The sequence below is a fragment of the Ranitomeya imitator genome, chromosome 5 (assembly GCF_032444005.1).
Source record: "Ranitomeya imitator isolate aRanImi1 chromosome 5, aRanImi1.pri, whole genome shotgun sequence".
Classification (NCBI taxonomy): Eukaryota; Metazoa; Chordata; class Amphibia; order Anura; family Dendrobatidae; genus Ranitomeya; species Ranitomeya imitator.
This window is the reverse complement of record NC_091286.1, coordinates 579,492,077-579,510,194: the sequence shown is the minus strand read 5'-3', so window position 1 is coordinate 579,510,194 and position 18,118 is coordinate 579,492,077. Positions and strand designations below refer to the sequence as shown.

The 18,118-nt window shown below is 46.0% G+C and overlaps 1 protein-coding gene across 1 annotated transcript in view; it reads right to left on the bottom strand.

Annotated features, from left to right (window-relative positions):
* The window catches only part of FBXO36 (F-box protein 36), an 80,695-nt gene that overhangs the window by 21,440 nt on the left and 41,137 nt on the right, over window positions 1-18,118 (bottom strand). The gene's annotated exons all lie outside the window — the stretch shown is intronic.

Here is an 18,118-nt window from a genome sequence, read left to right as displayed (position 1 = left end):
AATATATAATATGAGTTTCACTTTTTGTATTGAAGAACTGAAATTAACTTTTTGATGATATTCTAGTTTTGTGAGAAGCACCTCTATATTGACATTAACCCCTTTCTGACCTCAGACGGGATAGGTCTGTTTTGTACAGCTGACATGTGCCCGCAATAGCTGTGGGTGGAATCGCGATTCACCTGCCACTATTAACAAGTTAAATGCCGCTGTCAAACGCTGACAGCGGCATTTAACTAGCGCTTGCGGCCATCGGGCCGGAAATGCGCGCATCGCTGACCCCCTTTACGTGATTGTTGACTTTGTGGAACTTTCTCCCATCTCTCTACTGCATCTCTGGAGCTCAGCAACAGTGATCTTGGGGTTCTTCTATACCTCTCTCACCAAGGCTCTTCTCTCTTGCCACAATTCTATCTCTGAGCTCCTTGGCCAGTTCCTTTGACCTCATGATTCTCATTTGGTCTGACATGCACTGTGAGCTGTGAGGTCTTATATAGACAGGTGTGTGCCTTTCCAAATCAAGTCCTATCAGTTTAATTAAACAGAGCTGGACTCCAATGAAGGAGTAGAACCATCTCAAGGAGGATCACAAGGAAATGGACAGCATGTGACTTAAATACAAGTGTCTGAGCAAAGGGTCTAAATACCTATGACTATGTGATATTTCAGTTTTTCTTTTTTATTAAATTTGCAAAAATGTCTACGTTTTTCTTCAGTCAAGATGGGGTGCAGAGTGTACATTAATGAGAAAAAAAAGGAACTTTTTAGAATTTACCAAATGGCTGCAATGAAACAAAGAGTGAAAAATTTAAAGGGGTCTGAATACTTTCCGTACCCACTGTATATGATTAAAGGGAATCTGTCACCTAATTTTGGCCCTATAAGCTGCGGCCACAGCCATCAGGGGCTTATCTACAGCATTCTGTACTGCTGTAGGTAAGCCTCCCCCCCCCCCCTCCCGATGTATCCTGAAAGATAAGAAAAACAAGTTAGATTATATTCACCCAGGGGCGGTCCCGGTGCAGTTCGGTCCGATGGGCGTCGCGGTCTGGTCCGGGGCCGCCCATCTTCATACGATGACGTCCTCTTTTTTGCTTCCTGTCGCAGCTCCGGCACAGGCGCACTTTGTCTGCCCTGTTGAGGGCAGTGTAAAGGACTGCAGTGCGCAGGCGCCGGGAAAGGTCAGAGAGGCCCAGTGCCTGCGCACTGCAGTACTCTACGCTGCCCTCAACAGAAGATGGGAGGCCACGGACTGGACCGCGACACCCATCGGACCGGACCGTAGCAGGACTGCCCTTGGGTGAGTATAATCTACCGTATATACTCGAGTATAAGCCGAGATTTTCAGCCCAAATTTTTGGGCTGAAAGTGCCCCTCTCGGCTTATACTCGAGTCACGGTGGGCGGCAGGGTCGGCGGGTGAGGGGGAGAGGGCGCTGAGGCATACTTACCTGCTTCCGGCGCTCCTGAAGCTGCCCCTGCCTGTCACACTGTCTCCGGGTGCCGCAGCTCTTCCCCTGTTCAGCGGTCACGTGGGACCCATAGGGGTGGAGCCACATATTCATTCCTATGAGTGGTGCCAGTGACCGCTGACAGGAAGAGCTGCGGCACCCGGAGACAGTGTGACAGGCAGGGGCATCGTCAGGAGCGCCGGGACTAGGTGAGTATTTTATATTCACCTGTCCGTGTTCCACACGCCGGGCGCCGCTCTGTCTTCCCGGCGTCTCTGCGCTCTGACTGTGCAGGTCAGAGGGCGCGATGACGCATATAGTGTGCGCGGCGCCCTCTGCTTGATCAGTCAGTGCAGAGAGACGCCGGGACGAGACGCCGGAAGCTGCAAGCAAGAGAGGTGAGTATGGCATTTTTTTTTTTATTATTGCAGCAGCAGCAATGGCACAGCTTTATATGGAGCATCTATGGGGCAAAAATGAACGGTGCAGAGCATTATATGGCACAGCTATGGGGCAAGAATGAACGGTGCAGAGCACTATATGGCACAGTTATGGGGCAAAAATGAACGGTGCAGGGCATTATATGGCACAGCTATGGGGCAATAATGAACGGTGCAGGGCACTATATGGCACAGCTATGGGGCAATAATGAACGGTGCAGAGCACTATATGGCACAGCTATGGGGCAATAATGAACTGTGCAGAGCACTATATGGCACAGCTATGGGGCAATAATGAACGGTGCAGAGCACTATATGGCACAGCTATGGGGCCATAATGAACGGTGCAGAGCACTATATGGCACAGTTATGGGGCCATAATGAACGGTATGGAGCATCTATTTTTATTTTTGAAATTCACCGGTAGCTACTGCATTTTCCACCCTAGGCTTATACTCGAGTCAATAAGTTTTTCCCAGTTTTTTGTGGCAAAATTAGGGGGGTCGGCTTATACTCGGGTCGGCTTATACTCGAGTATATACGGTAACTTGTTTTTCTTATCTTTCAGGATACATCGGGGGCTTATCTACAGCATTACAGAATGCTTTAACCCCTTCCCGACCTTTGACGCACCGTATGCGTCATGAAAACCTGTGCCATTCTGACGTGTGATGCAGCATATGCGTCATGGCCGGATTGGGCTCCTGCAGGCCGGGTGAAAGGGTTAACTGTAATTTCACCCGGCCTGCAGGGACAGGAGGAGTTGTACTTTAGCCCAGGGGGGTGGCTTCACCCCCCCCGTGGCTACGATCGCTCTGATTGGCTGTTGAAAGTGAAACTGCCAATCAGAGCGATTTGTAATATTTCACCTAAAAAACTGGTGAAATATTACAATCCAGCCATGGCCGATGCTGCAATATCATCGGCCATGGCTGGAAACACTGATGTGCCCCCCTTCCACCCCACCGATCGCCCCCCCAGCCCTCCGATCTGTGGTCCGCTCCCCTCCGTCCTGTGCTCCGCACACCCGTCCTCCTGTTCGCTCCCCCGTGCTCCAATCCCACCACCCATGCTCCAATCCAACCCCCCCGCACTGCGATCCAACCCCCCGCACTGCGATCCACCCCCCTGCACTGCGATCCACCCCCCCGCACTGCGATCCACCCCCCGTGCTCCGATCCACCCCCCCGCACTGCGATCCACCCCCCCGCACTGCGATCCACCCCCCCGTGATCCGATCCACCCCCCCGTCCTCCCCTCCCACCCCATCATACTTACCGAGCCTTCCGGGGTCCGTCCGTCTTCTTTCCTGGGCGCCGCCATCTTCCAAAATGGCGGGCGCATTCGCAGTGCGCCCGCCGAATCTGCCGGCCGGCAGATTCGTTTCAAGTGCATTTTGATCACTGTGATAAAACCTCACAGTGATCAAAATAAAAAAAATACTAAATGACCCCCCCCTTTGTCACCCCCATAGGTAGGGACAATAATAAAATAAATAATTTTTTTTTTCTTCCACTAAGGTTAGGGTTAGGGTTTCGGTATGTGCACACGTATTCTGGTCCTCTGCGGATTTTTCCGCAGCGGATTTCATAAATCCGCAGTGCTAAACCGCTGCGGATTTATCGCGGATTTACCGCGGTTTTTCTGCGCATTTCACTGCGGTTTTACAACTGCGGTTTACTATTGGAGCAGTTGTAAAACCGCTGCGGAATCTGCAGAAAGAAGTGACAGTGATTTTTGTTTCCCATAGGTTTACATTGAACTGTAAACTCATGGGAAACTGCTGCGGATCTGCAGCATTTTCCGCAGTGTGTGCACATACCTTTAGAATTAGGCTATGTGCACACGGTGCGGATTTAGCTGCGGATCTGCAGCAGATTGGCCGCTGCGGATTCGCAGCAGTGTTCCATCAGGTTTACAGTACCATGTAAACCTATGGAAAACCAAATCCACTGTGCCCATGGTGCGGAAAATACAGCGCGGAAACGCTGCGTTGTATGTTCCGCAGCATGTCAATTCTTTGAGCGGATTCCGCAGCGTTTTACACCTGTTCCTCAATAGGAATCCGCAGGTGAAATCCGCACAAAAAACACTGGAAATCCGCGGTGAATCCACAGGTAAAACACAGTGCCTTTTACCCACGGATTTTTCAAAAATGGTGCGGAAAAATCTCACACGAATCCGCAACGTGGGCACATAGCCTTAGGGTTAGGGTTGGAATTAGGGTTGTGGTTAGGGTTATGGCTACAGTTGGGATTAGGGTTAGGGGTGTGGGGGGGTTAGTGTTGGAGGTAGAATTGAGGGGTTTCCACTGTTTAGGCACATCAGGGGTCTCCAAACGCAACATGGCGCTACCATTGATTCCAGCCAATCTTGTATTCAAAAAGTCAAATGGTGCTCCCTCACTTCCGAGCCCCGACGTGTGCCCAAACAGTGGTTTACCCCCACATATGGGGTACCAGCATACTTAGGATAAATTGCGCAACAATTATTGGGGTCCAATTTCTCCTGTTACCCTTGTGAAAATAAAAATTGCTTGCTAAAACATCATTTTTGAGGAAAGAAAAATGATTTTTTATTTTCACGGCTCTGCGTTGTAAACGTCTGTGAAGCACTTGGGGGTTCAAAGTGCTCACTACATATCTAGATAAGTTCCTTGGGGGGTCTAGTTTCCAAAATGGGGTCACTTGTGGGGGGTTTCTACTGTTTAGGCACACCAGGGGCTCTGCAAACGCAACGTGACGCCCGCAGACCATTCCATCAAAGTCTGCATTTCAAAAGTCACTACTTCCCTTCTGAGCCCCGACGTGTGCCCAAACAGTGGTTTACCCCCACACATGGGGTATCAGTGTACTCAGGAGAAACTGGACAACAACTATTGGGGTCCAATTTCTCCTGTAACCCTTGGGAAAATTAAAAAATTCTGGGCTAAAAAATTATTTTTGAGGAAAGAAAACGTATTTATTATTTTCACTGCTCTGCGTTCTGTGAAGCACTTGGGGGTTCAAAGTGCTCACCACACATCAAGATTAGTTCCTTTGGGGGTCTAGTTTCCAAAATGGGGTCATTTGTGGGGGATCTGCAATGTTTAGGCACACAGGGGCTCTCCAAACGCAACATGGTGTCCGCTAATTTTCCATTTAAAAAGCCAAATGGCGTGCCTTCCCTTCCGAGCCCTGCCGTGCGCCCAAACAGTGGTTTACCCCCACATATGGGGTATCAGCGTATTCAGGACAAACTGGACAACAAGATTTGGGGTCCAATTTCTCCTATTACCCTTGGCAAAATAGGAAATTCCAGGCTAAAAAATAATTTTTGAGGAAAATAAAAAATAATTTTATTTTCATGGCTCTGCGTTATAAACTTCTGTGGGGGTTTAAAGTGCTCAATATGCATCTAGATAAGTTCCTTGGGGGGTCTAGTTTCCAAAATGGGGTCACTTGTGGGGGAGCTAAAATGTTTAGGCACACAGGGGCTCTCCAAACGCGACATGATGTCCGCTAACAATTGGAGCTAATTTTCCATTCAAAAAGTCAAATGGCGCGCCTTCCCTTCCGAGCCCTATTGTGTGCCCAAACAGTGGTTTACCCCTACATGTGAGGTATCGGCGTACTCGGGAGAAATTGCCCAACAAAGTTTACGATCCATTTTATCCTATTGCCCATGTGAAAATGAAAAAATTGAGGCGAAAATAAATTTTTTGTGAAAAAAAAGTACTTTTTCATTTTTACGGATCAATTTGTGAAGCACCTGAGGGTTTAAAGTGCTCACTAGGCATCTAGATAAGTTCCTTGGGGGGTCCAGTTTCCAAAATGGGGTCACTTGTGGGGGAGCTCCAATGTTTAGGCACACAGGGGCTCTCCAAACGTGACATGGTGTCCGCTAATGATGGAGCCAATTTTTCATTCAAAAAGTCAAATGGCGCTCCTTCCCTTCCAAGCCCTGCTGTGCGCCCAAACAGTGGTTTACACCCACATATGAGGTATCAGCGTACTCAGGACAAATTGGACAACAACTTTCGTGGTTCAGTTTCTCCTTTTACCATTGGGAAAATAAAAAAAATTGTTGCTAAAAGATAATTTTTGTGACTAAAAAGTTAAATGTTAATTTTTTCCTTCCATGTTGCTTCTGCTGCTGTGAAGCACCTGAAGGGTTAATAAACTCCTTGAATGTGGTTTTGAGCACCTTGTGGGGTGCAGTTTTTAGAATGGTGTCACTTTTGGGTATTTTCAGCCATATAGACACCTCAAACTGACTTCAAATATGAGGTGGTCCCTAAAAAAAATGATTTTGTAAATTTCGTTGTAAAAATGAGAAATCGCTGGTCAGATTTTAACCCTTATAACTAACTAGCAAAAAAAAATTTTGTTTCCAAAATTGTGCTGATGTAAAGTAGACATGTGGGAAATGTTATTTATTAACTATTTTGTGTCACATAACTCTCTGGTTTAACAGAATAAAAATTCAAAATGTGAAAATTGTGAAATTTTCAAAATTTTCACCAAATTTCCGTTTTTATCACAAATAAACGCAGAATTTATTGACTTAAATTTACCACTAACATGAAGCCCAATATGTCACGAAAAAACAATCTCAGAACCGCTAGGATCCGTTGAAGCGTTCCTGAGTTATTACCTCATAAAGGGACACTGGTCAGAATTGCAAAAAACGGCCAGGTCATTAAGGTCAAAATAGGCTGGGTCATGAAGGGGTTAAATAAGCCCCTGATGGCTGTGGCCGCAGCTTATAGGGCCAAAATTAGGTGACAGATTCCCTTTAAACAGCCAGGATCAGAGTTATCTCTAATGCCATGTATCAGCTATATAATATAACCCGCATCAACCAGTGATGACGTGCGCACAACTTTTACTCTATTACTGTGTGAGACAAGGAAAGGCTAGTAGTCAATCCATTTTTTAATTTTTAACTTGATTACATTTGCGATTGCTTTTTTTTTTTTTATTCTTTGAAAACCCCTGTAAAACAAAGTAAATTCTTGCCATTCACATATTCCCATACCATGTCACTTCCAGAAGTGGGTCATAGTATACAAACAAAACACATCCCTTGTACATATCCGCATGTGTCCATTTTCTTTTTAACCCCTTTCTGCCATCGGACGTACTATTCCGTCCATGTGGGGTGGGCCTTAATTCCCACAGACAGAATAGGACGTCCAGCGCGATCGGCCGCGCTCACGGGTGGAGTGCGGCCGATCGCGGGCGGGTGTCAGCTGCCAATCGCAGCTGACATCCGGCGCTATGTGCCAGGAGCGGTCATGGACTGCCCCCGGCACATTAACCCCTGGCACACCGCGATCAAACATGATCGTGGTGTGCCGGCGGTATAGGGAAGCATCGCGCAGGGAGCGGGCTCCCTGTGTGCTTCCCTGAGCCCCCCGCAGCAACGCGATGTGATCGCGTTGCTGCGAGGGTCTCCTTACCCCCCTTCCTGTAGCAGGCCGGGATCCAAGATGGCTGCAGCATCCGGGTCCTGCAGGGAGGGAGGTGGCTTACCAAGTGCCTGCTCAGAGCAGGCACTGTGAAGCTTGCACTGCTCTCAGACAGATCGGTGATCTGACAGAGTGCTGTGCAAACTGTCAGATCAACGATCTGTGATGTCCCCCCCTGGGACAAAGTAAAAAAAAAAATGTGCACATCTGTAAAAAAAAAAAATAATAATAATAATAATTCCTAAATAAAGGAAAAAAATATATTATTCCCATAAATACATTTCTTTATTTAAATAAAAAAAAAAACAATAAAAGTACACATATTTAGTATCGCCGTGTCCGTAACGACCCAACCTATAAAACTGTCCCACTAGTTAACCCCTTCAGTAAACACCGTAAGAAAAAAAAAAAAAAAACGAGGCAAAAAACAACGCTTTATTATCATATCACCGAACAAAAAGTGGAATAACACGCGATCAAAAAGACAGATATAAATAACCATGGTACCGCTAAAAGCGTCATCTTGTCCCACAAAAAACGAGCCGCCATACAGCATCATCAGCAAAAAAATAAAAAAGTTACAGTCCTCAGAATAAAGCGATGCAAAAATAATAATTTTTTCTATAAAATAGTTTTTATCGTATAAAAGCGCCAAAACATAAAAAAATGACATAAATGAGGTATCGCTGTAATCGTACTGACCCGAAGAATAAAACTGCTTTATCAATTTTACCAAAGGTGGAACGGTATAAACGCCTCCCCCAAAAGAAATTCATGAATAGCTGGTTTTTGGTCATTCTGTCTCACAAAAATCAGAATAAAAAGCGATCAAAAAATGTCACGTGCCCGCAAAGGTTACCAATAAAAACGTCAACTTGTCCCGCAAAAAACAAGACCTCACATGATTCTGTAGACTCAAATATGGAAAAATTATAGCTCTCAAAATGTGGTAACGCAAAAAATATTTTTTGCAATAAAAAGCGTTTTTCAGCGTGTGACAGCTGCCAATCATAAAAATACGCTAAAAAACCCGCTATAAAAGTAAATCAAACCCCCTTTCATCACCCCCTTAGTTAGGGAAAAATTTTAAAAAAATGTATTTATTTCCATTTTCCCATTAGGGCTAGGGTTAGGGTTGGGGCTAGGGTTAAGGCTACAGTTAGGGTTGGGGCTAAAGTTAGGGTTAGGATTACATTTACGGTTTGGAATAGGGTTGGGATTAGGGTTAGGGGTGTGTCTGGGTTAGAGGTGTGGTTAGTGTTACCGTTGGGATTAGGGTTAGGGGAGTGTTTGGATTAGGGTTTCAGTTATAATTGGGGGGTTTCCACTGTTTAGGCACATCAGGGGCTCTCCAAACGCGACATGGCGTCCGATCTCAATTCCAGCCAATTTTGCATTGAAAAAGTAAAACAGTGCTCCTTCCCTTCCGAACTCTCCCGTGTGCCCAAACAGGAGTTTACCCCAACATATGGGGTATCAGCGTACTCAGGACAAATTAGACAACAACTTTTGGGGTCCAATTTCTCCTGTTACCCTCGGGAAAATACAAAACTGGGGGCTAAAAAATAGTTTATGTGGGAAAAAAAGATTTTTTATTTTCACGGCTCTGCGTTATAAATTGTAGTGAAACACTTAGGGGCTCAAAGTTCTCACAACACATCTAGATAAGTTCCTTGGGGGGTCTAGTTTCCAATATGGGGTCACTTGTGGGGGGTTTCTACTGTTTAGGTACATTAGGGGCTCTGCAAACGCAATGTGACGCCTGCAGACCAATTTCTGCTGTTACCCTCGGAAAAATACAAAACTGGGGGATAAAAAATAATTTTTGTGGGAAAAAAATTTTGTTTAATTTTTACATCTCTGCATTATAAACTTCTGTGAAGCCCTTGGTGGGTCAAAGTGCTCACCACACATCTAGATAAGTTCCTTAGGGGGTCTACTTTCCAAAATGGTGTCACTTGTGGGGGTTTCAATGTTTAGGCACATCAGGGGCTCTCCAAACGCAACATGGCGTCCCATGTCAATTCCAGTCAATTTTGCATTGAAAAGTCAAATGTCGCTCCTTCGCTTCCGAGCTCTGTCATGCGCCCAAACAGTGGTTTACCCCCACATATGGGGTATCGGCGTACTCAGGACAAATTGTACAACAACGTTTGGGGTCCATTTTCTCCTGTTACCCTTGGTAAAATAAAACAAATTGGAGCTGAAGTAAATTTTTTGTGAAAAAAAGTTAAATGTTCATTTTTATTTAAACATTCCAAAAATTCCTGTGAAACACCTGAAGGGTTAATAAACTTCTTGAATGTGGTTTTGAGCACCTTGAGGGGTGCAGTTTTTAGAATGGTGTCACACTTGGGTATTTTCTATCATATATACCCCTCAAAATGACTTAAAATGAGATGTAGTCCTTAAAATAAAATGGTGTTGGAAAAATGAGAAGTTGCTGGTCAACTTTTAACCCTTATAACTCCCTAACAAAAAAAATGTTGGTTCCAAAATTGTGCTGATGTAAAGTAGACATGTGGGAAATGTTACTTATTAAGTATTTTGTGTGACATATCTCTGTGATTTAATTGCATAAAAATTCAAAGTTGGAAAATTGCGAAATGTTCGCCAAATTTCCGTTTTTTTCACAAATAAACGCAGGTAATATCAAAGAAATTTTACCACTGAGTGGCAGCTTCCTGTGTACACTGTCAATCAGTTAAGGGTGGGGGAGCAGTCACACAGATTAGCTGGACTGGTATGCATGAGATACCTGGTTCTCTAGTGATAATCCCCTGCTGACAAAACGCTGATTATACTAAAACTACAGGACACAGCCCAGTAAAGGTACCTTCACACATAACTATATTGTTAACGATATCGTTGCTTTTTGTGACGTAGCAACGATATCGTTAATGAAATCGTTATGTGTGACAGCGACCAACGATCAGGCCCCTGCTGGGAGATCGTTGGTCGCTGAATAAAGTCCAGAACTTTATTTCGTCGCTGGATCTCCCGCTGACATCGCTGGATCGGCGTGTGTGACACCGATCCAGCGATGTCTTCACTGGTAACCAGGGTAAACATCGGGTAACTAAGCGCAGGGCCGCGCTTAGTAACCCGATGTTTACCCTGGTTACCATCCTAAAAGTAAAAAAAAACAAACAGTACATACTTACCTACAGCCGTCTGTCCTCCAGCGCTGTGCTCTGCACTCCTCCTGTACTGGCTGTGAGCGTCGGTCAGCCGGAAAGCAGAGCGGTGACGTCACCGCTCTGCTTTCCGGCCGCTGTGCTCACACAGACAGTACAGGAGGAGTGCAGAGCACAGCGCTGGAGGACAGACGGCTGTAGGTAAGTATGTACTGTTTTTTTTTTTTTACTTTTAGGATGGTAACCAGGGTAAACATCGGGTTACTAAGCGCGGCCCTGCGCTTAGTTACCCGATGTTTACCCTGGTTACCGGCATCGTTGGTCGCTGAAGAGCTGTCTGTGTGACAGCTCTCCAGCGACCAAACAGCGACGCTGCAGCGATCCGGATCGTTGTCGGTATCGCTGCAGCGTCGCTTAATGTGAAGGGGCCTCTAGGGTATGTGCACACGTCAGGATTTCTTGTAGAAATTTCCTGAAGAAATCCGGAAATTTTCTGCAAGAAATCCGCATTTTTTTTTTGCGTTTTTTTTTAGCATTTTGCAAGCGTAATTAGCTTGCAGAATGCTAAAGTTTTCCAAGCAATCTGTAGCATCGCTTGGAAAACTGACTGACAGGTTGGTCACACTTGTCAAACATAGTGGTTGACAAGTGTGACCAACTTTTTACTATAGATGCTGCCTATGCCACATCTATAGTAAAAGATAGAATGTTTAAAAATAATAAAAAAAAATGGTTATACTCACCCTGCAGACAGCCGATCGCCTCAGCGGCGTCTATTCCTATAGATGCTGTGTGTGTGCAGGACCTTCGATGACGTCGCGGTCACATGAGCGGTCGCGCGACCAATCACAGGACCGCGACGTCATCGCAGGTCCTTCACCCAGACCATCTATAGGAACAGAAGCGGCAGCATGCACCGCTGAGAGGCGGGAAGACACCGGGGCCATCAGAGGGTGAGTATATCACTATTTTTTATTTTAATTCGTTTTTTTTTTACTAATTATATGGTGCCCAGTCCGTGGAGGAGAGTCTCCTCTCCTCCACCCTGGGTACCAACCGCACATAATCTGCTTACTTCCCGCATGGTGTGCACAGCCCCATGCGGAAAGTAAGCAGATCAATGCATTCCTAGGTGTGCGGAATCCCCGCAATTCCGCATTTTTAATGAACATGTTGCTTTTTTTTCCGCAATGCGATTTTTTCGCGGAGAAAAAAGCAACATTTGCACTAGAAATGCGGAATACACTGTAAATAATAGGAGGCATATGTAAGCGTTTTTTTCATGTTTTTATCACGTTTTTATAGCGAAAAAAACGCGAAAAAAACTGAACGTGTGCACATGGCCTAAGTCACACATCACTGGAATTAGGCTATCTGTCCCTACATTATGCTGCTCTCAGATTACATCGCAAAAACCTGGTGACAGATTCCCTTTAAGGCCATGTTCACACGTTCCTGATTTCCCTGCTGTTTTTTCTGCACTAAAAACCGCAGCTCTTGGCAGAAAACGCAGGTGCGTTTTTTGGTGCGTTTTTTGATGCAGTTTTTAGTGCGGTTTTTATGCAGTTTTCTCTGCAGAGTCTGTGTGTTTTCTAGGAAGTTTTTTTAGGGTTAAAATGGCTGAAAATACCCTACCCCTAACCCTACCCCTAACCCTACCCCTTCCCCTACCCCTACCCCTAACCCTACCCCTAACCCTACCCCTAACCCTAGTTCTAACTGTAGTGGGGGGAAAAAGAAAAAAAAATTCTTTATTTTATTATTGTTACTACCTATGGGGGTGATAAAGGGGGGGGGGGGGGTCATTTACTTTTTTTTTATTTTGATCACTGTGAGGTTATCACAGTGATCAAAATGTGCCTGGAACGAATCTGCCGGGCGGCAGATTCGGCGGGCGCACTGCGCATGCGCCCGCCATTTTGGAAGATGGCGGCGCCCAGGGAGGAGACGGACGGACGGACACCGGGAGGCCCGGTAAGTATAAGGGGGGGAGATGAGGGCACGGGGGGGGGGGGGGCGTCGGAGCACGGGGGGGTGGCATCGGTGCATGGGGGGGTGGGATTGGGGCACGGGGGGACAGCCACACTCCGCCCACGCACTTCCTGCTGCAGCGGTTCTGCACCACAAACCGCAGAAAACCCGCAGATATTTTTTTCGTCTGCGGGTTTTACTGCGGGTTTGTGTTGTGAGTTCTGTTTTTGGGCTCCCTCTGGTGGTTACTGATGGTACTGGGTGACTTGTCTTTCCTGGGTCTCTGGGTTCCACCTGTTCCATCAGGATATGGGAGTTTCCTATTTAACCTGGCTTTGCTGGCATTTCCTCGCCGGTTATCAATGTATCCAGTGTGTCTTGTTACCTCTGCTCCCTGCTCCTAGAACCTTCTGGTCAAGCTAAGTTTGGATTTTCCTGTTTTGGTGTTTTGCTTTATTTGGTTTTTTAGTCCAGCCTGCAGATATGTGATTCTTTGCTGCTGGTTGCTCTAGTGGGCTGAAATTGCTCCTCATGTACCATGAGTTGGCACATGAGTTCAAGTAATTTCAGGATGGTTTCTTGAAGGGTTTTTCGCTGACCGCGCAGTTCACTTTTGTATCCTCTGCTATCTAGCTTTAGCGGGCCTCATTTTGCTGAAACTGTTTTCATACTGCGTATGTGCTTTCCTCTCATTTCACCGTCATTATATGTGGGGGGCTGCTATTTCTGTGGGGTATTTCTCTGGAGGCAAGAGAGGTCTGTGTTTCTTCTAATAGGGGAAGTTAGATCTTCGGCTGGAGCGAGACGTCTAGGATCATCGTAGGCACGTTCCCCGGCTACTTTTATTTGTGTGTTAGGTTCAGGGTCGCGGTCAGCTCAGGTTCCATCGCCCTAGAGCTTGTTTGTATCTGTGCTTGTCCTTTAGTGATCCCCTGCCATTGGGATCATGACAGTATAACCGGCCCACAAAGTGTTAATTGTATTGGCTGAAGTAGGAGGATAAGTAGTCTGAGGAAGTTTTTTTTTTTTTTTTTTCACTTTCCCTCAGAGTTTGCTGCCTAGCCTTATTGCAGCCTGGCTACTTCCTCCTCCTCTTAATCTTTGAATGGCTCTGATCCCAGCTGTTTATCATGGACGTCCAGAGTTTGGCTTCCAGCCTGAATAATCTTGCCGCTAAGGTTCAAAATATACAGGATTTTGTTGTACATGCTCCTATGTCTGAACCTAGAATTCCTGTCCCAGAGTTTTTTTCTGGAGATAGATCTCGTTTTCTGAATTTTAGGAACAATTGCAAGTTGTTTCTTTCTTTGAAATCTCGCTCCTCTGGAGACCCTGCTCAGCAAGTCAAGATTATTATATCTTTCCTGCGGGGTGACCCTCAGGATTGGGCATTTGCATTGGCACCAGGGGACCCTGCGTTGCTTAATGCGGATGCGTTTTTTCTGGCATTGGGTTTGCTCTATGAGGAACCTAACCAAGAGATTCAGGCTGAAAAAGCTTTGTTGGCCCTCTCTCAGGGGCAAGATGAAGCAGAAATTTATTGTCAAAAATTTCGGAAGTGGTCGGTGCTTACTCAGTGGAATGAGTGCGCCCTGGCTGCAAAGTTCAGAGATGGCCTTTCTGAGGCCATTAAAGATGTTATGGTGGGGTTCCCTGCGCCTACTGGTCTGAATGAGTCTATGACTATGGCTATTCAGATTGATCGGCGTTTACGGGAGCGCAAACCTGTGCACCATTTGGCGGTGTCGTCTGAACCGTTACCTGAGATAATGCAATGTGATAGAATTCAGTCCAGAAGTGAACGGCAAAATTATAGGCGAAAAAAAAGGTTGTGCTTTTATTGTGGTGATTCAGCTCATGTTATATCAGCATGCTCTAAACGCACAAAAAAGGTTGATAAGTCTGTTGCCATTAGTACTTTACAGTCTAAGTTCATTCTGTCTGTGACTCTGATTTGTTCATTATCATCCATTTCCGTCGATGCCTATGTGGATTCAGGCGCTGCCCTGAGTCTTATGGATTGGTCATTTGCCAATCGCTGTGGGTTTAGTCTGGAGCCTCTGGAAGTCCCTATTCCTTTGAAGGGAATTGACTACACCTTTGGCTATGAATAAACCTCAGTACTGGACACAAGTGACCATGCGTATAACTCCTGTTCATCAGGAGGTGATTCGCTTCCTGGTACTGTTTAATTTGCATGATGTCCTAGTGCTTGGTCTGCCATGGTTACAAACTCATAATCCAGTCCTTGACTGGAAATCGATGTCTGTGTTAAGCTGGGGTTGTCAGGGGGTTCATGATGATGCACCTCCGATTTCTATCGCTTCATCTACTCCTTCTGAGATTCCTGTGTTTTTGTCTGACTATCGGGATGTTTTTGAGGAGCCTAAGCTCAGTTCGCTTCCTCCTCACAGGGATTGCGATTGTGCTATAAATTTAATTCCAGGCAGTAAATTTCCTAAAGGTCGTTTGTTCAATCTGTCAGTGCCAGAGCATACTGCTATGCGGGATTATGTTAAGGAGTCCTTGGAAAAGGGACATATCCGTCCATCTTTGTCCCCTTTGGGAGCAGGTTTTTTTTTTCGTGGCCAAAAAAGATGGTTCCTTGAGGCCTTGTATAGATTATCGTCTTTTGAATAAGATTACCGTAAAATATCAGTATCCTTTGCCATTGTTGACTGAATTGTTTGCTCGCATTAAGGGGGCTAAATGGTTCACTAAGATTGATCTTCGGGGTGCGTATAATCTTATACGAATAAAGCAAGGTGATGAGTGGAAAACCGCATTTAATACGCCTGAGGGCCATTTTGAGTATTTGGTAATGCCTTTCGGACTTTCTAATGCTCCTTCAGTCTTCCAGTCCTTTATGCACGATATTTTCCGTGAATATCTGGATAAATTTATGATTGTGTATTTGGATGATATTTTGGTTTTTTCTGATGACTGGGAGTCTCATGTTCAGCAGGTCAGGAAGGTGTTTCAGGTCCTGCGGGCCAATTCCTTGTTTGTAAAAGGCTCAAAGTGTCTCTTTGGAGTCCAGAAGATTTCTTTCTTGGGGTATATTTTTTCCCCTTCTACTATTGAGATGGATCCCGTCAAGGTTCAGGCTATTTGTGACTGGACGCAGCCTACATCTCTTAAGAGTCTACAGAAGTTCTTGGGCTTTGCTAATTTCTATCGTCGTTTTATAACTAATTTTTCTAGTGTTGTTAAGCCTTTGACGGATTTGACTAAGAAGGGTGCTGATGTTGCTAATTGGTCTCCTGCGGCTGTGGAGGCCTTTCAGGAACTTAAGCGCCGGTTTTCTTCTGCTCCTGTGTTGCGTCAGCCAGATGTTTCGCTCCCTTTTCAGGTTGAGGTTGATGCTTCCGAGATTGGAGCGGGGGCGGTTTTGTCACAGAGAAGCTCCGATGGCTCAGTGATGAAGCCATGCGCGTTTTTTTCTAGAAAGTTTTCGCCGGCTGAGCGGAATTATGATGTTGGTAATCGGGAACTTTTGGCCATGAAGTGGGCATTTGAGGAGTGGCGTCATTGGCTAGAGGGTGCTAGACATCGTGTGGTGGTCTTGACTGATCACAAAAATTTGATTTACCTTGAGTCTGCCAGGCGTCTGAATCCTAGACAGGCTCGTTGGTCACTGTTTTTCTCTCGTTTCAATTTTGTGGTTTCATACCTGCCAGGTTCAAAGAATGTGAAGGCGGATGCTCTTTCTAGGAGTTTTGTGCCTGACTCCCTTGGAAATTCTGAGCCCTCTGGTATCCTTAGGGATGGGGTGATTTTGTCTGCTGTCTCCCCAGACTTGCGACGTGCTTTGCAGGAGTTTCAGGCGGGTAAACCTGATCGTTGTCCGCCTGAGAGACTGTTTGTTCCGGATAATTGGACCAGTAGAGTCATCTCCGAGGTCCATTCTTCTGCGTTGGCAGGTCATCCTGGAATATTTGGTACTAGAGACTTGGTGGCCAGGTCTTTTTGGTGGCCTTCCTTGTCGAGGGATGTGCGTTCTTTTGTGCAGTCTTGTGAGGTTTGTGCTCGGGCTAAGCCTTGCTGTTCTCGGGCCAGTGGATTGTTGTCACCTTTGCCTATCCCGAAGAGGCCTTGGACGCACATTTCCATGGACTTTATTTCGGATCTCCCTGTCTCTCAAAAAATGTCCGTCATCTGGGTTGTGTGTGATCGCTTTTCTAAAACGGTTCATCTGGTACCCTTGCCTAAGTTACCTTCCTCCTCTGAGTTGGTCCCTCTGTTTTTTCAGAATGTGGTTCGTTTGCATGGGATTCCTGAGAACATCGTTTCTGACAGGGGATCCCAGTTTGTGTCTAGATTTTGGCGGACGTTCTGTGCTAAGATGGGCATTGATTTGTCCTTTTCGTCTGCATTCCATCCTCAGACGAATGGCCAGACTGAACGAACTAATCAGACCTTGGAAACTTATTTAAGGTGTTTTGTTTCTGCTGATCAGGATGACTGGGTTACCTTTTTGCCGCTGGCCGAGTTTGCCCTTAATAATCGGGCTAGTTCTGCTACCTTGGTTTCTCCTTTCTTTTGTAATTCGGGGTTTCATCCTCGTTTTTCCTCTGGTCAGGTGGAACCTTCTGATTGTCCTGGAGTGGACATGGTGGTGGATAGGTTGCATCGGATTTGGAGTCATGTGGTGGACAATTTGAAGTTGTCCCAGGAGAAGGCTCAGCAGTTTGCTAATCGCCGTCGCCGCGTGGGTCCTCGACTTCTTGTTGGGGACTTGGTGTGGTTGTCTTCTCGTTTTGTTCCTATGAAGGTCTCTTCTCCTAAGTTCAAGCCTCGGTTCATCGGTCCCTATAGGATCTTGGAAATTCTTAACCCTGTGTCGTTTCGTTTGGATCTCCCGGCATCGTTTGCTATTCATAATGTGTTCCATCGGTCGTTGTTGCGGAAGTATGAGGTACCTGTTGTTCCTTCGCTTGAGCCTCCTGCTCCAGTGCTGGTGGAGGGAGAATTGGAGTATGTTGTGGAGAAGATCTTGGATTCTCGTGTTTCCAGACGGAAACTCCAGTATTTGGTCAAGTGGAAGGGTTATGGTCAGGAGGATAATTCTTGGGTGGTTGCCTCGGATGTTCATGCTGATGATTAGGTTCACGCTTTTCATAGGGCTCATCCTGGTCGCCCTGGTGGTTCTCGTGAGGGTTCGGTGACCCCTCCTCAAGGGGGGGGTACTGTTGTGAGTTCTGTTTTTGGGCTCCCTCTGGTGGTTACTGATGGTACTGGGTGACTTGTCTTTCCTGGGTCTCTGGGCTCCACCTGTTCCATCAGGATATGGGAGTTTCCTATTTAACCTGGCTTTGCTGGCATTTCCTCGCCGGTTATCAATGTATCCAGTGTGTCTTGTTACCTCTGCTCCCTGCTCCTAGAACCTTCTGGTCAAGCTAAGTTTGGATTTTCCTGTTTTGGTGTTTTGCTTTATTTGGTTTTTTAGTCCAGCCTGCAGATATGTGATTCTTTGCTGCTGGTTGCTCTAGTGGGCTGAAATTGCTCCTCATGTACCATGAGTTGGCACATGAGTTCAAGTAATTTCAGGATGGTTTTTTGAAGGGTTTTTCGCTGACCGCGCAGTTCACTTTTGTATCCTCTGCTATCTAGCTTTAGCGGGCCTCATTTTGCTGAAACTGTTTTCATACTGCGTATGTGCTTTCCT